Raw genomic sequence first — 20,223 nt, 5'->3', positions numbered from 1 at the left:
AGTTATCTAATCTTCATTCCATTGTCTGAAAAATAGAATAATTCCTGCCTCGCTGGGGGTTGTAAAGACTGAACGAGATCATGTCCATGAAGTGACTAGAATATAGCAGATAGCAAATAAATGTTAATTTCCCTTTCTCCATCATCCCCAAGAAAACTCAAGAGTACTTCAACAACGCATGATTAGAAATTACCTCTCAGCTGAATAATGCTCTTATCATTTTTCATTACTCAACATTCTCTCATAATGCTAAAATATTTTATTTTCCCAGATAGCACTTGCTTCAAAGTCACTTATCTCCCCTGTTTACTAGGTGGCAGGCTGATGATGCCATAAAAAAGAGCCACAGTAGATTTACTCATAAAAACAGTCTGACACAAGTTTGGCCTTCAGTTATATGCCGGTCTATGAAATAAAGTCAGGGAATATCTGACAGTAACTTTGGCTAGTAGAAATGCCATAGAGAGTAGAAACCCTTGAACTTCCTAACTCTCCCCAGTACTAGGCAGGATACCCTCTTTTTGGAAGGGAAGACTATCATTTTCTTAACGATGTTTTCTAAAATCTAAATGCCACTCTCTTAGCATATATTTAAGCAAAATGAGCTTTTAAAGATCCTTATCGGAAAGCATTCCATTCAATGAAATCCCTGTTAGTTTAATGTACTCATGCTTTTGGTCTTGGTCCACTAAGTTTAATTGGACAAAACAGACTAGGAGGGGCAGAGCCTGGGACCAGAGCTCCCGCTGGAGGGGTATCACTCTGGGTGCTGAGATGAGGCCCATCCATCCGACCAAACACAGCATCTGAGGAAACGATAACAGGCAGGTACTAGAAGTCTCAGTGATGGTTAGCGGCCAGGGTGATATCAGCTTCAAGGCTAAGGGAGCACCCAGTGCCTCTCCTCTAGGGGCAGGGAGAGATGCCGTCCCAGGCAAGCTACACACAGCAGAGGCCCGCTGGCTCCGTTCGTTCCCTCGACTGGGATTCAAAGACAGTCTCTGGTTTCTGGGAAGACGAGGAGGAGACAAGGTCTTTTTCTAATGTGATTGGCCTAATGAACCGGAAACAGGATATGAATGCCGACAGGGTTCAACAGAGGCACTTGGATCTCGCAAACAGGGAGCGGAGTCAGAACTGGAGTAACGGAAGAGGACACTGCACACCCCCAGAGCCAATGGGACGGAACTCTGAAAGCCCACCTCCTCCTCCTCCAGTGTCATTCCTTGCTAGCAAGCACAATACGCATCACGGAATAATCGTGAAAGCCAAACTCGTGTCCCTGCTCCAGGCAGTGGGAAAGCAAAAACATGGAGGACAACTGTCTCTGCCTTAAAAAGCTCGAAGTCCAGTAGAAGAGGCAAAATTGTGGGCCGCCTGGGTCGCTCAGTGGGTTGAGCGTCTGACTTTGGCTCAGGTCATGATTTCCCGGTTTGTGAGTTCCAGTCCCACATGGGGCCCAGTGCTGTCAGTGCACAGCCAGCCCACGTCGGATCCTCTGTCCCCTCCTGCTGTGCCCCTCCCCGGCTTGCAGCTTGCGTTCTCTCAAAACCAAATAAACATTAAAAAAAAGGGAGGGGGCAAAATGTGACAAGTACTGTGTTGTAGATAGTTACTGCATGCCGCAGAACACAAAGACATCCAACCTAGATCTGGTTAGGTGAGGAAAACCTCCTCAGATACATTTATTCAGTGTGCTTTGTTGAACTAAATCCTCGGACAGTTACTATGGCAGTCCTCTATCCTCTCTTCCCTAGAGGGGAGACATTTCTTTGACTGTCTCGTCTTCAACATGTAAGAAATCCCTTCCCTTGACCAAACACCCTCTAAATTCTCTGACGGCATTGTTATCGGACAAATGGTGATCTCTGCCACAAGACCAACTGAGTTTTTGGTCTACACAGGCATCAGAAGGCCACACGGGAGAGCAGGCACTCAAAAATTATCAACATGGCTGCTGTCCAAATCCGCTAGGTTATTTCCTAAGCAAGAGTTATTTCCTGAGCTCCAAATCAACATTATTAATAATGATCGGGCAGCACACACCTCCTGTTAGCACTGAGCCACATGCTTTGCTTAAATAAATAATGCTTCGATGAATAAATGATTCGTCTTCACAATCGATCTACGAGATAGTATACGTGACCTCCACTCCATAGATGAGAAAACCAAGATCCAGAAAGTAAATAGATTTTCTCAAGGTTATGTAACTAGGAAGTAAAAATCCTTCTGGTGGAGCCAGGATTTAATTCCTGCGGTTTGTCTCCAAAGTCTGGGGAAGTCTACAAGCCTGCTTCTCATCTACAGACTCGCTCTTTTCAATTACTACCTGATAATACTCCAGCACAATCTAAGCTATGGAAACTACCTAACACAGTACAGCATTCGGCTGTTTTCAAAGTAGTTTTACGTGTGTCATGTAATGGCTACGCCAAACCTCGTGACTCCGTGTTGGTTCCGGCATCGAATCTGAGGTTTTAGCGCGGCAAACAGGACCAACACTTGACCAGCTGGCCCCAGGTGACATGCTAGCCTCCTCCCTTGCTGTCCTTCCCCTTCCTCTGCTTTCTTAGCTTTCTGTGCTGGAGACAGCTCTTGTCCAGATCTATGTGGCTTCCTCTGACCAAAGGCCTTTCCCACTTTTCCGCCTGACCGTCGGCTTCAGCTATTCAGGCCCCAGATGATCCCCGTCTAGAAAGCTCTACCCGCCTCCTCCCCGCTCCCTGGCACTAGCTGATGGCTCCCTCCATCATACTTTTAGAATGCCAGCATAGCAGCACTTAACCTCCTTGCATTAATAACTTGTCTGCCACCCTCTTCCTTAAAGCCTTACTAATCAAGGTGTGGCCGGTGCCCCTGCAGCATGGACATCTCCCAGGGATCTCAGGTGCTGCGCAAACCCCCAGCATCAGAGTCGACATTACTAACAAGGTCTCCTTGACTCTGGTGCACATCAGACTTGGAGAAGAGCTTCTCTCACAGGCTGTGGATTTCAGGGTAAGACAGTGGATCCTCAGAACTCAGCACAGAACCCATCACTGAGCGCATACTCTGTTTGCTGAATCATAGGGAATATGTGATCTCATTTGATTCTCACAACAACCTTCGGAGACAGGAACTACTATCTCTATGTTACAGATGAGAAAACCGAGGCCAGAGGCTTTTAGAAAATTTCCTAGAACTTACATGACGTTTATTTCAGTCTTACGATATCGCCCAGGTGAGATTAGCAGACACTTTGCTTTCAACGTTTAAGCACTCATTCGTTCCTTTATGTGGTAAAACCTTACTGAGCATCCACCATGGCTAGTACATTGTACTCAGATTTAAGATGTAGAGGGGCTCACGGGTGGCTCAGTCGGTTAAGCGTCTGACTTCAGCTTAGGTCATGATATCACGATTCGTGGGTTCGAGCCCTGCATTGGGCTCTGTGCTGACAGCTCAGAGCCTGGAGCCTGCTTTGGATTCTGTGTCTTCCTCTCTCCCTGTTCCTCCCCCCATTCCTGCTCTGTCTCTCAAAATAAATAAAAAATGTTTAAAAATTTAAAAAAAAATTGTGTAAAAAAAAAAGATGTAGAAGAGGACTAACCAAATCAGACTGTACCCCCATGGAGATACCAACAAGTAAAAAGCAATCCTCATCCAGTGTGAGAAGTGCCATGTGGTACAGCAGAAACAGGGAGGAAAGACCCAGAACTCAGACGTAGGGCCAGGCTGTCTATGGGAAAAAAAAAAAACCCATGCATTAAAACTTCATTTATTTCATTTATCCCTTAATTTTCTAAGACCACATTTGTGGGTGCATGTGTGTGTGTGTCTGTGTGTGTGCGCATGCATGTGCATGTGTGTGTACAACATGTGCATACAGTAAAGAGGAAAAATGAGGAGAGGCATTTTAAACAGCCTACAGCCCACACTGCCAAACAAAATCTGGTAAGGTAGGATAGAGAAAAAGACCCACCAGGGCGCCATTCGGTTTTCAATGCATCAAAGATTTACACACTCATCCCATTATCATTAATGGCTGTTATGAACGTAATTTGTCCCCACGCACCAAGGGGAGAATAAATTTCTCACAGAGGGGAAATAGAGGGTATTCAAAGAAAAAAAAATTTTATGCAGAAGGCTGATGACTGCTAGCTGATAATGAATGCAGTAGGAGTAATAATTTTTTAAATTCCTCATTAAATGAGTCATAAAGGTCACAGGGCAATACTAGAAACACACACACACCCCAACACACACACACAGACACACACACACACACACACACACACACACACACACACGGCATCTCTAAATGATCCAGCAAAGCAACAATGACCAAAAAATGGCTTCATGGGGTGGCTCAGTCGGTTAAGCGTCCAACTTCAGCTCAAGTCATGATCCCATGGTTTGTGGGTTCGAGCCCTGCGTCAGGCTCTATGCTGACCACTCAGGGCCTAAAGTCTGCCTCAAATTCTGTGTCTCCCTCTCTTTCTATCCTTCCCCTGCTCTTGCTTAAGTTCAGGGCTAAATAAATTAAAAATAAAAATCAGGATGAAGTGAAAATAAAAGGAAGATGAAATTCCAATAACTTTAATTATAAAGATCATATTAAAAAAAAAAAAACAGAAAAGTACAAGGATGGATCAGGTAAGAAAACCTCTTCTATGATAGTCCACTCTCCCAAAGTGGCTATATCTATTGATGACAGAAACAAAATACAGAAAGATATCTTTGTGCAGAAGAAAGAGCAAACACATTCCTAAGTGACTAGAATAAATGAGGCAGGTAGTTGATAAGTAATTTATACAGTTCAACATAGGTGTTAGATAATTAGATAAGGGACCAAAAATGTTCTTAGAGGGTAAAAGCTTACAAGTCAGCAGCATAGAAGCATTCTCAAGAGCAGCACTGTTGCATATTTTAATGTCTTCTTGGCTCATAAGAATAAAACAACAGGCAAAGTAGAGGTATGGGACTTGGAACATCATTTATACTTTCCTGGGAGCAGCATCTCTTAAGGTGATTGGGAGGTTTTTGTTCCTCATCAGATCCTTATTAGTCCATCGTCATGTCTCCATATTTTATTATTCCTACCAGTGTAACATTATAGCCATGATCTCAGGTCATAAAGCATAACAGCTAACTCAGGGGATTGGAAACAAAATTTGGAATGAAGAATGGCATGTTCCTTTACTTCCCAGAGCCTCTGCGTCCTCCCCTGTAAAATGAGGTTAATAGACAGGGTCCCCTAGAGCTGTCCAGTAAGAGAACACACACTTGAATATTCCCCACAGGCAACCGAAACTGCGTAATATAGATGTGAATCTCCTAGAACCAGGCCAGGCCCATGGTGAGCACTCAGTAAACACGGGCTGCTATTCTTGCATTGGAAAGCTTTCTGCAATCGAGAGTCAGTAAATACAGGAAATTCTGAGCTGTTTTCCTCTGGAGAGTTTTTTTTTTTTAAAGAAATCCAGTACAGGTTTAGCCAAATCAGTAGATAAATTGCCAAGTTCAGGGATAAACTCTCTTTGGCACACTCTGAATATAGCACCTAACACAACATCATAAATAGAGAGTGCTGAATAAGGAATATTTGATAAAAATGGTAAAGTCTAGTGCCAGGGTTAAATGAGGTGACCTCTTCAGATTCCTGCCAAACGGAAGCAGTAAAGGGAAAAAAATATTAAATATCTATCTATCTATCTATCTATCTATCTATCTATCTATCTGGACTGTGTCATCCAGATTGGGCCAGGGCAACAAGTATCTGTGCATCTTCAAATTTCTATACTGTGGTCAGTGGCCAATGCAGTAAAAACTCAAGAGCCCCAAATAGTCCCTGATTCTGCTTGTAATATGTCACCTGTAACCACCCCACCTAGAGGTGAACTGCATATCAAAAGAAATTGCTGTGGCACCAAATGAGACTCCCATAAAACTGCACTGGTATATTACACTATTCTGGTTGCCTTTGGGAAATATACAAGTTGAAAGCATCTGACCACAGGCAAGTGATTTGAATTGGGATCTCAGGAAAGAGAAGCTCTGATAAATATTAAGTTTGCTTATTTAAACATAAAGCCTTTGTGTATCATGGGTTATAAATACCACTTCCAGGGATGCCTGAGTGGCTCAGTCAGTTAAGTGTCCAACACTTGATCTCAGCTCAGGTTTTGGTCTCAGGGTCGTGAGTTCGAGTCCCAAGTTGGGCTCTGCTGTGCTGGGTGTGAAGCCTACTTTAAAAAAAAAAAAAGAAAGAAAAGAAAAGAAAAAAGAATGCCATTTTCACACTTCCATATTCTGCCAGGGAGCAATTCTCATCTGGAAACTAGTGCAATATACCAACTCTAATGTACAAAATGAAAAAATGCTGATGGGGCAAGGTTCTGGAAAATCTGTCTATATACCTAATTATTTTCATAGCTAGCATTCCTCAATAATAAGTAAAATAAAAATAAAGGGCAGGGGCACCTGGGTGGCTCACTGGTTAAGCATTTGACTCTTGATCTCAGCTCAGGTCCTGATCTCATGGTTCCTGAGATCACGTCCCGTGTCAGGCTCTGTGCTGACAGCACGGAACATGCTTCGGATTCTCTCTCTCCTTCTCTCTCTACCCCTCCCCCCCAAATAAATAAATAAACTTAAAAAATACAAATAAAGGGCAATGAATTAAAGATTGTATTCTCTGGATAACTGGCAATCCCAAGGCATAAACATTTCTTTCACATTCCAATGTTCTAAAAATACTCCAAAGATCAAAATGACCAATGCCCTTTAAAAGATACCATTCACTTAGGGGAAATTAAAAAAAAAAAAAAAAAAAAAAAAACCTATCCAGAAACAAGTATGCCATCCAGCTCGTCCCATGTCCAAGAAGATAAACCAAGAAAGAAAACATAGGGGAGAAGCCATTAAACTAGACTATAATATAGCCCATCGTAGAGTAATAAAGTGTTCTTTTAAGAAAGTACTCCAGTTTATGTCAAAAACAGTATCATTTCTAACTACTCCGGTCAAAAATAAAGAGTTCCTATTTGTTTTGGGAGATTTTTTGGGTTTTGTTTGTTTTGAGTTTAAGTTTACTGCAAATTACTTATGACAATACAGTTCTTAAAAAGTGCAAACTGAAGCCCCATCTGTAATTGTGGTGTCGTGGTTTTTATACTTGTGTAGCTGTTAAAAGAAGATGAAATGCTGGCACAGCTATCACAGAGAGCAGAGAACAAGCTACTGAATGAGGAGGAAATGTCTGAGGAAAGAGGAGGGAAGTGAAGAGTAGTCTGAAAGGGATTTGGGTGGGAGCAGTGGGGTTTTCTCAGTCTGCATTAATTGGCTTATTTCTGAATGAACATGTGACTATTATAAAAGAACAGTCTGTATAATCTAGTAAAACTCTGTAAATTCCTGGCAGAGTCAATTTGAAAGTATAAGGCTGACAAGGCCTTCTTTTGAAAATCTGAGAACTATTTGCATGAGAATTATCTCTCTGAAGTGAGCAAATTCCAGTCGTGTTGACTCACTGCCTTCACCACCTACACTGGGGCTCCCTGGCCAGTGAGTTCCAGCCCACAGTGTGGGGGATTCCAGGATCAGATCTGCTCAGAGGAGTCATGTGGGGCATAACACAGGAACACAATGAGAAAGCCTGTTGCCAAGTTAAAAAAAAAAAAAAAAAAAAAAAAGCCAAAAGGGCATTTTGTTTATATTTTAACTCAATTTTTAAGCAATTCCACCCAAAAATCTATCTGAAACACAAACTTAAACACAGGAAGAGCTTCTGGGAACTTGAGAAACTGAATAATTTTTACAGCAACTTTATGCCTCTCAGGTTCAAAGTGTCAACGCATGATATTATCTTGTTGGAAAGAGGAAAAAGAAGAGGTCGAAGCCTTCAGATGGAAGTGTTCACCATCTCTTTAAGAGGAAGGAAATTATATTTAGCTGGAGACAGGAACAAAGGAACATCTGACTACTAATTGTCTAGCTCCTCCTTTTCCTTATATTCTATTAAGGCAACCAACTTGTCTTCTTGCTATCCCTCAAGCATCATTTTGAAATGATAAATCCTTAGAAAGCAGAAACAGTATCGCGATCATTTCCAATATATTTTATCTATTGTGGCATCACTCGTAAAAGCTTTCTGAGAGTCACAGAGTAATAAAGGATGAGGGTTCACTCTGAAGGGCACTGAAGCAAAATTGAAAGCGACCTCTCCTTGGGGAACTTGTCTCAAACCCGGGTTCGAGTCCAACTTCTACCTTTAGCTGGTTGTGTTATCTTGGACAAGGTATGTAACTTCCTGGGTCTTGATCTCTTTAGCCTCAAAACTGGGGTTTAGAATCACACTCATCTCCCGGAATCCTTGTGAGAAAATGTATGCTAAGCATTTTACAAGGTGCCTTTCACATAATAAGCACTGAATAAATGTTAAGTAGTAGTATTTTTTGGCTAATATCAAAGAACATTTCGATTATTGAAAAGGTCTGGGCATTGACAGCACATGCTTGGTCCCAAATAAAGGTTAGGAAACTCCAAATTTCAGGCACAGAATTAAAGAGGAATACGTACTGGTGTTCTAGATTCCCACATAAAAAAAAACATTTTTAGGATAAAAGAATAATTTACATTAAAAAAATTCCCTGTAAGAATCTCAAATTTTATTTTTTTTTAATTTTTTTTTTTAATGTTTATTTATTTTTGAGACAGAGCATGAATGGGGGAGGGTCAGAGAGAGAGGGAGACACAGAATCTGAAACAGGCTCCAGGCTCTGAGCTGTCAGCACAGAGCCCGACGCAGGGCTCGAACTCACGGACCATGAGATCGTGACCTGAGCCGAAGTCAGCCACTTAACCGACTGAGCCACCCAGGCGCCCCAAGAATCTCAAATTTTAAAAGAATAAAGTGACCACAGGAAATTATCGGTGTTATTTTCTATGACACCCAATGTATTATCTGAATGTTAAGTTCTGCATTGTATCCAACAAACTTTCTTGCTCCATATCTCTAAGACTTTAACCACAGGGAAATAGAAAATGAGCACAAAATCCAATCCATAACTTGGATTATCAAGGAAAAGATAAGCAATCTTTTAGAGTAAGGATCGGTAGATGTTTTCCATAAATCTCCAAACAGTAAATATTTTAAGCTTTGTAAGGTCTCTCTCCCTCCTCCCTCCTCCCCCTCTCTTCCTCTTTCAGTTAACTCTTTAACAATGTAAAAACCATTCTCTGCTCAAAGGCTATTATATAAAAAAACAGGCCTCGGGCCACATTTCTGTTCTGGAGTTCTGGAGCACGGAGGGAGCGAGGGACAAGAGGAGAGACCAAATCCTGCAGGCAGCCTGCTTTTGTAAATAAAGTTTTATCGGGACACTATTATGCCATTCATTTACAAATTGCTTACTGGCTATTTTCTGAGCCCAAAAAATATGGAGTGTTTTTTTTTAAATACTCTGGAGTATTTTTTTAAAAAAAGTTTTAATGTTTATTTATTTTTGAGAAAGACAGAGCCCAAGCAAGGAGGGGCAGAAAGAGGGAGACACAGAATCCAAAGCAGGCTCCAGGCTCTGAGCTGTCAGCACAGACAGAGCCCAAGGAAGACGTGGGGCTCAAACTCCCAAACCGTGAGATCATGACCTGAGCCAAAGTTGGACGCTTAACCGACTGAGCCACCCAGGTGCCCCAGACTTGAATACTTTTAACAGAGAGAGACCCTGGGGGCCCACAAGCCAAATACATTTACTATCTGACCCTTTACAGAAAAATATTTGCCAATCTCTGTCCTGGAGTAATAAGAATGTTTCATCAATATAACTTTTCACGGTTACTTTCCAGTATAGGAAGAACTGGAACAAATGGCCTTAGTTACTTGGTTGAGGCTTTTTTTTCCCCATTGGTAAACACCATAAAAGCCAAAACATACTAAATTTTATACATGAAACTAGTGTTGGGTAGAGAAAACTTCCAGATACCCATTTGTTTCTTTAAATGGGTGGCATATATTTTCATAGCTTTTGTAACAACAGAGAATAGGAAATATTGCCTCCTATGGAATGTTGAGAGAAAGCAATACAAAGCTGAAATAGCCTGTCCAAAGGCCCAGAATAGGATACACAACATAAACTTAGGCAAGAAAAACACCCTCTTGCGGTATATGAGTGTTGGGTGAGATTGCATGGTGTTTAGAAGGCAGTTGCCCAGTTTACTCAGGGCAATGACCTGGTCAGTTCTGAAAATGCTGCTTCATTTTCAATTTGGAAAATACTAGAACAAAGTATAAACCTATGCCAATAGAGCAAAGCACCAGACATACATATGGCCCATATGACTACAAAAATCTAATCCAAATGCAATCATTTCCAAAAGCTACGTTTACCAACTAGCCAGTTTTCTCTTAATTCTGTAAACAGAATATTTTAGCCTAGAAATTAAATTTGGAAAGCACTGTGAAATCATTTTCCTATCTTGCATTTCACTTTCTCCCTGTATGATGCCGTAAAGTCAAAACACCTCATGGCCCAGCTCAGAAACTCCAAGCTGAGCCTCTTCCTCCTCCCCTCCCACCACTCCCTCCTCTGTCCAGATCAGGTGGCAGCTACCACAACCTCCAGGGAAGGGCTCCTGTTCTGCTGCCCAATGGCAGGCCAGAATCTGAGGAGACTTTATCCAGTGACTTCAATCACGGAATGATAGTTCACCAAACAGAGAGGGTTTTCTGTTGAGCCCCTACCCATTCTCTTCAATCTGAACAGTTAACGGTTTTCATTGGTGCTCAAAACCATTTTCTATGCTGGTTTTCATTACCGCTTAAAAACTGAAAACCTCAGCAAAGTAAAATCCGTGAGAGTAGAGATCATGTCTGTCCTGCTCACCAGTATTTCTAGCCTCTAGCTCAGTGCCGGGCACACAGTAAATATAAATAAATATTGCTGGTGGACAGATGGATGGATGAATAGATGGGTGGACGAAAACTATAAACATCAGAATGCTGCTGGTTTTCTTAAGCTAGGCAGTGTTGAATAACTGTCAAACGTGGTGATTTAGGAGTTTATAATTATAGGGAATCTATTACCAGTGAACTGATGTCAACAAGCAGAGTCTAGATGGCTAAGTATTGGAACCCTTCAAATGACTATTCTCATTTCCAAAAGGGAAAAACTTCAGTTTTTGGAAACACTGATCAATAATTGTTTTATTGAAAACCCTAAAAAAAATTGCAGATTTAACTACTAACTAAATGGTCTAAAAGGTTTACTCAAGAGAAAGAAGATTACTGGAAAACAGCACTATGTCACTAAGAATAAACTGTACTAAATTCAGCTCAATTTTAGTTTTGATGAGTTAAAAAAATGCTACAGACATAATGTGTCTCCATTTTTGCAAGGTATTTGACAACTTAATATTCTTAATGGTCAATATGGAAAAGTCTAGAGTGGAGGTCAGGACAATAAAGTAGATTCACATTGAAAATCGATCATTAAAGAGTGCTATTAATTAATGTCTTAATCTTTTTGTATGTGCAGGGGTGCAACTAGAAACAACAGTGAGAGGAAAGCACAAGCTTCAATAATGAAATAATAAAAATGCTGGCAATCAGAAAAGTTGTAAAATGGGTGAAATGACTTGCAGACGGTCTTCACACTTGTTCAAGTGCACGGTGGCTCTGATTGTCCAGAAGTGGTGACCCAGAATGGCCAGAGATAAATCCACTCTTGGGTGCCTTTCCCTTTAAAATTCTGTAAGTCAATGAAATAGCGGATAGAAGGGGAAGGAGGGCATAATGGAAAACCATATGTGCAGGTCGTGTCTCCAATGTAGCTTTTTTTTTTTAATGTTTACTTTTGAGAGAGAGAGAGAGAGAGAGAGAGAGAGAGAGAGAGAGACAGAGCATGAGTGGGGGAGGGACAGAGAGAGAGGGAGACACAGAATCCCAAGTAGGCTCCAGGCTCTGAGCTGTCAGCACAGAGCCCGACGTGGGGCTAGAACTCAGGAACCATGAGATCATGACCTGAGCCGAGGTTGGATGCTTACCTGACTGAGCCACCCAGGTGCCCCACCAATGTAGCTTCTCAAGCTTAATCTTTCTTTACTTCTTTTGTATTTATCACTCCAGCAAAATTAAACTGTGTATAGTTTCCCAAACACATCCTACGATTTCCTGTCTTGGCAGATTCTTCTCTTTTTCGGGACGATATCTTTAATATTTTATATTAATTATATTAATATTTTAACTTTATCCCATTATTAAAATTCACCTCATCCTCAAAGGCCCATCGCACGTGCTATCTTTAAACTTTTCTTCATCCCGTCCACCCCCAAAAATATTTTTTACCTTGACCTTTCCTAGAATCTCGTAACGTCATGTTTGTAAGTCTCACAAAGCATCTTATTTGGCATCTATTATGCTTAGTGGTCTAGGGGCTTCTGTCTGCTTTCTTAACGATCTCATTCATTCTCACAGCTTTACCATCACCAGATACTGACAACTCTTGTCATGATGTCTCCTTCAAGCATGACCTTCACACGCCCAACTGCCTGAGAGACAGTTGCAAGCCTCACTGCGAACTCAATAGTGTTCAAAACCGGAATCACTACTATCCCTCAGCACACCCTTTCTCCCCTGAACCCTTTATTTTAGTTGGTGACACAACCACAGACTTGTTCCCAATATAGGTCCTGATTTAGACCCTCATCTTTTCTCACCCAGACGGGACATTAGTCCCCTAGTGATCCTCTGTCCTGAATCATAGCTCTCTAAATCTACTCTACAGAAAGTGGTCTACCTAAAACACACACGTAACAATACCTTCGCACTGCTTAAACCAGTCAACGTCTCCACATCACATCAAATTAAAGTCCAAGTTCCCCGAAAGAGCCTGAAGCAGGACCTGGTCTGCTGGGCTGTGCTTAGAAGGTGAAACAGCAGAGAGTGAGCGTTACAACCTGAAGGCACTCTGACCCCAAAGCCCTCTCCCACCCAAATTCCATGTCGCCATACCATATTGGCCAGCCCTTCTTCAGGAACAGAACACAGGGAGCCAAAGTTGCCTCAGAATCTAGCAGCAATAAACACAGGCAAATCTTTCTTCGTTTTTCATCTCCCATTCCCTGTCATGTTCGTGGAAGGCTTTGGGGACTTGAAGCGAGGAAAACTCATACTTCCGCAATGATTTCTTTTACCTTCCGAACCACAAAATCTAGAGAACTGAAATCTTACTTCGTCCCTGAGAAGATGTATATAATTTCCAAATATCCAGCAGGATTCATAAAAAACTATGCCAAGGAAAGAAGAGGTAGAGGTGGCCCGTTAGAGGGCAGAATGATAATCAAAAGCTAAGCAGGAAAACAACCTCACAATTTGTTCGTGGCAACCACAGTTTAACCAGATGGAAGCTATGGCAGATATAAGATGGTTTCATCTGAAGTAACAGCAACTGTCAGTCTGGTAACAACAGTGTGCGTGCATGCGTGCGTGTGTGTGTCTGTGTGTTTGTGTGTGTGATGGTGGTGGTGTGGTGGGATTTTCCTTTTAAGTGTTTCAGGCCATAGACTAAAATAAATAAGGCTGTCCCTTGAAGGGAAATGTTCAAAGATGGAAGACCCTATCATTTCTTTTACTCGTGGTTTACATTCTTTATCTTCTCATCCAATCGGATTCAGTAAACAAGAAGCCTCAATTCCCATTGGACAGCCATTTAGCCATTCGACTGAAAACGTAAACCACAAAAAACTGTTTTGGATAGTCCAGATTTTAGCCAAGCTTATTCTTTTTAGGAACTCTCAAGAGATGCCTTCTACTGCAAATAAGGTTGAAGAATCAATGTTTCCGAGTGTATATATAAAAGATTAAGAATAAACACAGTTAAACACAAACCACAAAAGAACGAATGTTACCAAGGATGTGGATAAATGGGAATCTTTGTACAGTACTGGTAGTCATGAAACATAGTGCTGCTGCTATGCAAAGTAGTATGGAGGTTTCTTACAATATTACAAACAGAATTACCGTATGATCCAGGAGTCCCATTTCTAAGTACATCTCCAAAGGGATTGAAAACAGAATCTCAAAGGCATGTTTGCACTCCCATGTTTATTATATTCACAACAGTCAAGAAGAGGAATCAATCAAAATACCCATCAACAGTTGAATAGGTAAAGAAATCTCAGTATATACACACGAAGGAATAATACCCATTCTTAAAAATGAAGGAAATCCTGCCATGTGCTACAACATGAAAGAACCTTGAGGATATCATGCTAAGTGAAATCAAAAGCCAAATACTTCATGATTCTACTTACATGAGATACCTAGAATAGTTAAAATCATAGAGACAGAAAATAGAATGGTAGTCACCAGAGCCTGGAGAGAGGGGAAAAGGACATCGTTCCATGTGGATAGCGTCCTGGTTTTGCGAGATGAGAAAAGTTCTGAAGATCAGTTACCAAATAAGGGGCATACGGTCAAAACAACTGACCTGTTAAGATGGTAAATTTTACATTATATGTTTTTTAGCACATTAGAGAAATGGGAAGTGGCAATTCCTCATAATTCTAGCACCCTAAGAAATCACTGCTTTCTTTTTCCATTTGCCAATCTATTCTTTGACCCTATAAATAAAGAATAGGAATGCCTAGTTATGTTCATAGTCCGCATTCACATCTGTGTCTGGCTTTTTTCTACTTCCCACATTACTACGGGTTATTTTGCAATTTACATGACCATTGAATTGCGTAGGCTAAGTATGAAATGAAGAATGTAAACACATCCTCAATAATTTTTATATTTATTACATGGTAGAATGATAATATTTTGCATATATCAATTAAATAAAATATAGTATTAAATCAAAAAATATATTGGGGGGAAAATGAACTGGACAAAGATATTATACCACAGAACAAGGAATTCCTAAGAAGGGTAGTATTTGTATCCTACATAATCAGACAGCAAAATAGTAAGCTTTCACAGAAATACCTTGAAAGTCACCTAAAGTTGTATACAATTGAATATAAAATAAAACATTGAAGAAACAGAGCAATCTAAAGAGTTCCTCACCTAAGGCTCAGAGCCATGGTCCTCAGAATTTTTTTTTTCTAACTTTGTGTGTACGTCCCAGTCCCCATTGGGAATCAGATGAAAATCTGAGACCTCTTTCCTGCAATATGTGCACATGCACATATGTAAGGCCCAGACATAAATCTATAAATGTGTGAAATAAGAAGCCTTAATTTTGAGGTGTAAGACCTGTGCTTCGTAAACAGTATTATACAGTAACGTGTATCCCTTCTGTTCAAACACTTCTCTCTAAGAAGTAAAAGTTTTATACCTAGTTTTTGTGACGTTGGAAAAGGCAAACCACACTACAGTCCGATTTTCTACGGAGGGTAGCCTCGGCCGCTCGCCCTCCTTCTGTTCACGTCTATAGTATTTTGGCTGTCCTGTGTCGCCTCCACCTTTCTGTCTTCCTGTCCCATCTACTCCCTGGGCTGTGATCGTCACCTTCCGCTTTAAGCCTCAGCTACTCTACAGATTGTCAAACGTTAACCTTGTGAGCTTTCGTGTCTGAGCCATCAAACACTGGTGGAAAAAGCTGTCTTTGCCCTAAATCACAGGATTAGTGGAAGCCGTCAGTCAGTGACCAGTAGTGTCTACTCCTCCAAGTCACGTGATCTTTGAGCCATCGGGTCATAAAGGCAGGACAAGAGGATCAGAATCCACAGGAAAGTAAGGACTGTTTCTGAGATTAAAGGTAAGGGACACACTCTAATGGCTGGGGATGGCAAATGTCCTAGCTTACACTCTCATAAAAGAAAAACCAACCAGAGTTGAAACTAAGTATATTGTACGCAGACTGCTTTTACCTAACCAAAGCCATGTCTACTGTTTTTGGAGATTTGTAAAAATGAGTGGTATACAATTCTAAATACAGTAATATTTGGGGTAGATAGATTTTTGATAGATTTTGTCTTATCAAAATAGGAGAAAATGAACAATAAAGATCCTTTATTTCTTCTTATTACTCCTATATCTATGAAGGGTACAAAACCAAGTAGGTGAAACAAGTTAATTCCTGAAGTAGATTATTTTACAATTTAAATATGAGTTCATATCATAGATCTTAGCCTTTAAGATAGATACCTTTCTCAATGTGTTTTTTATTTTTAAAAAATTTTTTTTAACGTTTATTTATTTTTCAGAGAGAGAGACAGAGACAAGAGTGCGAACAGGGGAGGGGCAGAGAGAAAGAGGGAGACACAGAATCCGAAGCAGGCTCCAGGCTCTGAGCTGTCAGTACAGACCCTGATTCGGGGCTTGAACCCATGAGCCATGAGATCATGACCTGAGCTGAAGTCAGAGGCTCAACCGACTGAGCCACCCAGGTGCCCCTTAATGTGTTTAAAACAAAAACAAAAACAAAAACCTGCTCACACAGTTTGTTCTAAGATTAAGAAATACTTAATAAAAATTTAAAAGGCGCTTTAAGAGACCAATGATTATTAAAACAGTTTACATTTGAGAATGAGTATCTGCATCTAAGGAAAAGCAACCACCATCACAAAAGTAGAAAAGTTCCAGGCTTCAAGGTCAGAAATTTATAAGCCTTTGTTTTACATAACCTGTTTCAAAATACTTTTAAATTTACAAGGCTTTATGTTTTTATTTTTTTAATGTTTTTTATATTTATTTTTGAGAGAGAGAGACAGAGCATAAGTAGGGAAGGGACAGAGAGAGAGGGAAACATAGAATCTGAAGCAGGCTCCAGGCTCTGAGCTGTCAGAACAGAGCCCCACACAGGGCTCTTCATGAACCATGAGATCATGACCTGAGAGGAAGTCAGAAGGAAGCTCAACCAACTGAGCCACTCAGGCACCCCACCCCGTGCTTTTTTTTTTTTTAATTTACAAGTTTTTAAAAATTTTTGTTAATGTTTATTTATTTTTGAAGGAGAGAGAGAGACAGAGTTGGGGGGGTGTTGCAAAGAGAGAGGGAGACACAGAATCCGAAGCAGGCTCCAGGCTCTGAGCTGTCAGCACAGAACCCGACACGGGGCTCAAACCACAAACTGTGAGATCATGACCTGAGCCAAAGTCAGACACTCAACCGAATGAGCCACCCAGGCGCCCCTTAATTTACAAGTTTTTAAAAGACAGTGTTTCTTTATTCTACTTTGCCCCACAAGAAAGTACTGGAAATAATTTTGAATCTAGTTAATCCTTTCTAATACTAGTATTTATGAGTTGGCTAACAGTTCATCTGTTTTGCAACTTTATAGGAAATACATATAAAATGTAAAAAGGGAAGCTTGGAATAGTTTTCCTCAATTTCCTAATTATTCAAGTCACAGATGTTAAAAACCTACATGGGATCCATGGCACCTTCTCTGATCATCCCTGGGGAAACAGATGTCTCTGGACAGAACAGGAACAGCTTTACCAGAACTCTTCTGTGTCACAGAGAGGGAGGCAACATAGCACATGGGGGGTGAGGGGTGGGAAGAACAGTTTGGGGCTCACCTGATTCATGTTTGAATTGCAGCATGGCCACTAATTTGCTCCATGCTCTTGACCTCTCTAAACCTCCGCTTTCCCATCTGTGAAACAGCGCCAGTCCTCCCTTACAGAAATGTGGTAGAGATTGCACATAAGAACGTCCAGCCTATAGTGAGTATATAATAGACATCTATTTTTGTGTGTTTACACCTTGTCCTCCCAGCTCCACTGCAGCGCAAGGTCTAGCAGCCGTATTTAGTTGGAGGATGACAAGCCGAAGTCCCTGGGAACAGAGACCGCTTCATAAGCAGTGGGAGAAAGGTGCAAGCAGGACGTGGGATGTGGTGCCTCCCTTTATCAGGCGAGGAGGTGGGTCCCACAGATTTTACCTCTACTCCCTCCTCCCTGCTCTGCTTCATCAAATGAAAACCTAATCATGACCACATATGTGGGTGACCAGAGCTATATTACCTTTCCTGGAAGTAGCAGAGTCCAGAGCATAGATGTGAAGGCAGAAAGGTAACATGTTCATAAACCCCAGATTGTGATCCAGCTAATGCCCACAGAGCAATCGTTTCAGAAGCTGCTCGTATATTTACTTGCATTTCATACTTCAGCATAGGGAAGTGATGATTTTTTCAAAGTATTTTTCCCAGTCTCCCAGCACATCATTACCTACATAAATTAAAAACTAGTACAATGAAACTCCACAGAGAGTCATAACATACCATTGTAGTCTTATCTTTGTCCTTCGCTACTAACTCTTTATGCCCAGGGATCCAGAAGCATGAGGTGGCCGGATTTATTTTGAGCCTCACTTTAATTCCAAAATACCCCGTGATATGCCACAAAAGTAGTCAACTGAAGGATGAGAAGCAGCAAAGGGTGCTGGTAGCAATGTGGCATTTCGGAAGTTCAAGTTTGGAGGTGAGGGGGACATGAGGGACAGGTCCTGGGAAGCAGGCGCCTTCCTCTGCTGGTCGGTTCCCTCTGCGGGGCTGCAGTTTCTCCTTGTGGCTCATTTCTAGCCATGGGGCAGCCTAGTGCAGACTGTGGGCAGCTTCTGATCTTCGGATTTACTTTCAGCAGCTGCAGGATAATCTGTGCTGACAAGTCTGATTCGAAATCACCAATTTACTTGTAAATCTGTGCAGACCGCAGAGGGGCCAGCATTTACTTTCCATTCAGGTTTATGCACTGTGCACGGAGCCCTGGAGGAGATCCCTCTTCCTTCTGCTTTATTACAATTCAATTTCACTTGTAAACCAAACCTACCCCAGGGGCTTTTTTTTTTTTTTTTTTTTTTTTTTTTTTTTTTTTTTTTTTTAATATAATGGTTTATCTTACGTCTTCCTGGGACGAGTGACTCTTTGGCAATCCCATTTTGAACTTGTCTCTACGTCTCCAAAGCTGCAGAGGAAAGAAGCTCATTTTTCACTGCTCTAATTTCTGATCATTTTACCAGAGTTCATACAGACTAGATTCGGGTCAGAGTGATTTACCAGGGCAACGCAGTTAAAGTCAGTAAAACACTAGCGCCGTGGATGAGAATGGACTGCTCAGGTTGGTGGAGTTCGCTGCTTTAAATTTTATGTTAAGAAAACTGGCACGGGCTGACTTCAAAGATGGTAAATTGAGCATTAGTTCAAATCTGTGGTGTGACAGGTACTACTATTAAGCACTTGTTCTTCCTGTTTCATTAGGAATCAAAGAAGCAAAGCTTCCATACTATTAACTAGAAGTGAGAGAATAAAATATGTTTAATTCCCAGGCAAAAACGAGAAAGATGGGAATTCACACCTCTGGCTCCTTTCTGCGTTAGAGCAGGACAGCTTCCTGGTGCAACGACGCGTGGCCACACCTCGGTTTAATGCTCTGGTGTCGCCATCTTGAAACTCCTAATCCCTTTTGAAGGGGCCCCCCATTCTCCTTTTGCACCGGACCCCGCAGATTATGTCACCAGTCCTACACGAGAGGTGTGGACATTATTAATCTGTTATCCTTCCCTCCTTACTAATAGGATTCATCCTTGCGGCGGCTATTTGTTGAGACATACGGTGTGTGCTGAAGATGTGAGGAACTCTAACGAGACAGATCTATGCATTATCCTTGTGGAATCAACAGGATAAAGAGACACCCAGAACCGTGGAAAACTAGTAACATTTAAATAAGAAAAAAATATCTAAGTGCTACACCGACATTTAAAACTTGAGCAAATATCCCACGTGGCAGCTGAAAAGGATCTAGTCCTCAAGTGAACAAACACCCCCGACTCTGCTGCTCCTCTTGGCCTTTTCCTTCCCTCCTCCATGCGACACACTGAGGGACAAAGCAAAGCGCGGCTCCTCCAAGCACAACGCGGTAACACTCGGGGGCCAATGGTGGCTCACAGTTTGGGGAAATCTTTTTACACATTCGAAACGCTAGCATTTTGGAAAAAGGCACGAGTCCTTCCAGATAAAAGTGAAAGGAGAGAATCTCGGTGGGCACACACTCAGGTGTTCTACTTGTCTCAAAAAGAGCCAAGTCCCGCCTACCCCGAAGAGCCGTTGTCCCACTAGGTATATTGTGATCATCTACCAGACGGTCTGGCATGGTGGCCCTAATGAATATCACATTATCCATACTGATTGAGGGCTTATGGGTGTCCTTCTAACAGCCCCGATATTGACGGCTGCGTTTGCTAATATTTGAAATAGAAATGTCTAGTAACACAGAAGCAAGAATGTCCTGGTAGCTGGC

The 20,223-nt window shown here is 41.5% G+C and overlaps 1 protein-coding gene across 2 annotated transcripts in view; it reads right to left on the bottom strand.

Annotated features, from left to right (window-relative positions):
- Positions 1–20,223, bottom strand: part of LHFPL6 (LHFPL tetraspan subfamily member 6) — a 250,668-nt gene that overhangs the window by 207,174 nt on the left and 23,271 nt on the right. The window lies entirely within an intron of this gene.

This window comes from Panthera onca, chromosome A1 (assembly GCF_046562875.1).
Source record: "Panthera onca isolate mPanOnc1 chromosome A1, mPanOnc1 haplotype 2, whole genome shotgun sequence".
NCBI classification, from domain to species: domain Eukaryota; kingdom Metazoa; phylum Chordata; class Mammalia; order Carnivora; family Felidae; genus Panthera; species Panthera onca.
The sequence above is the reverse complement of the archived record's forward strand: the minus strand, read 5'-3'. Positions and strand labels throughout refer to the sequence as shown.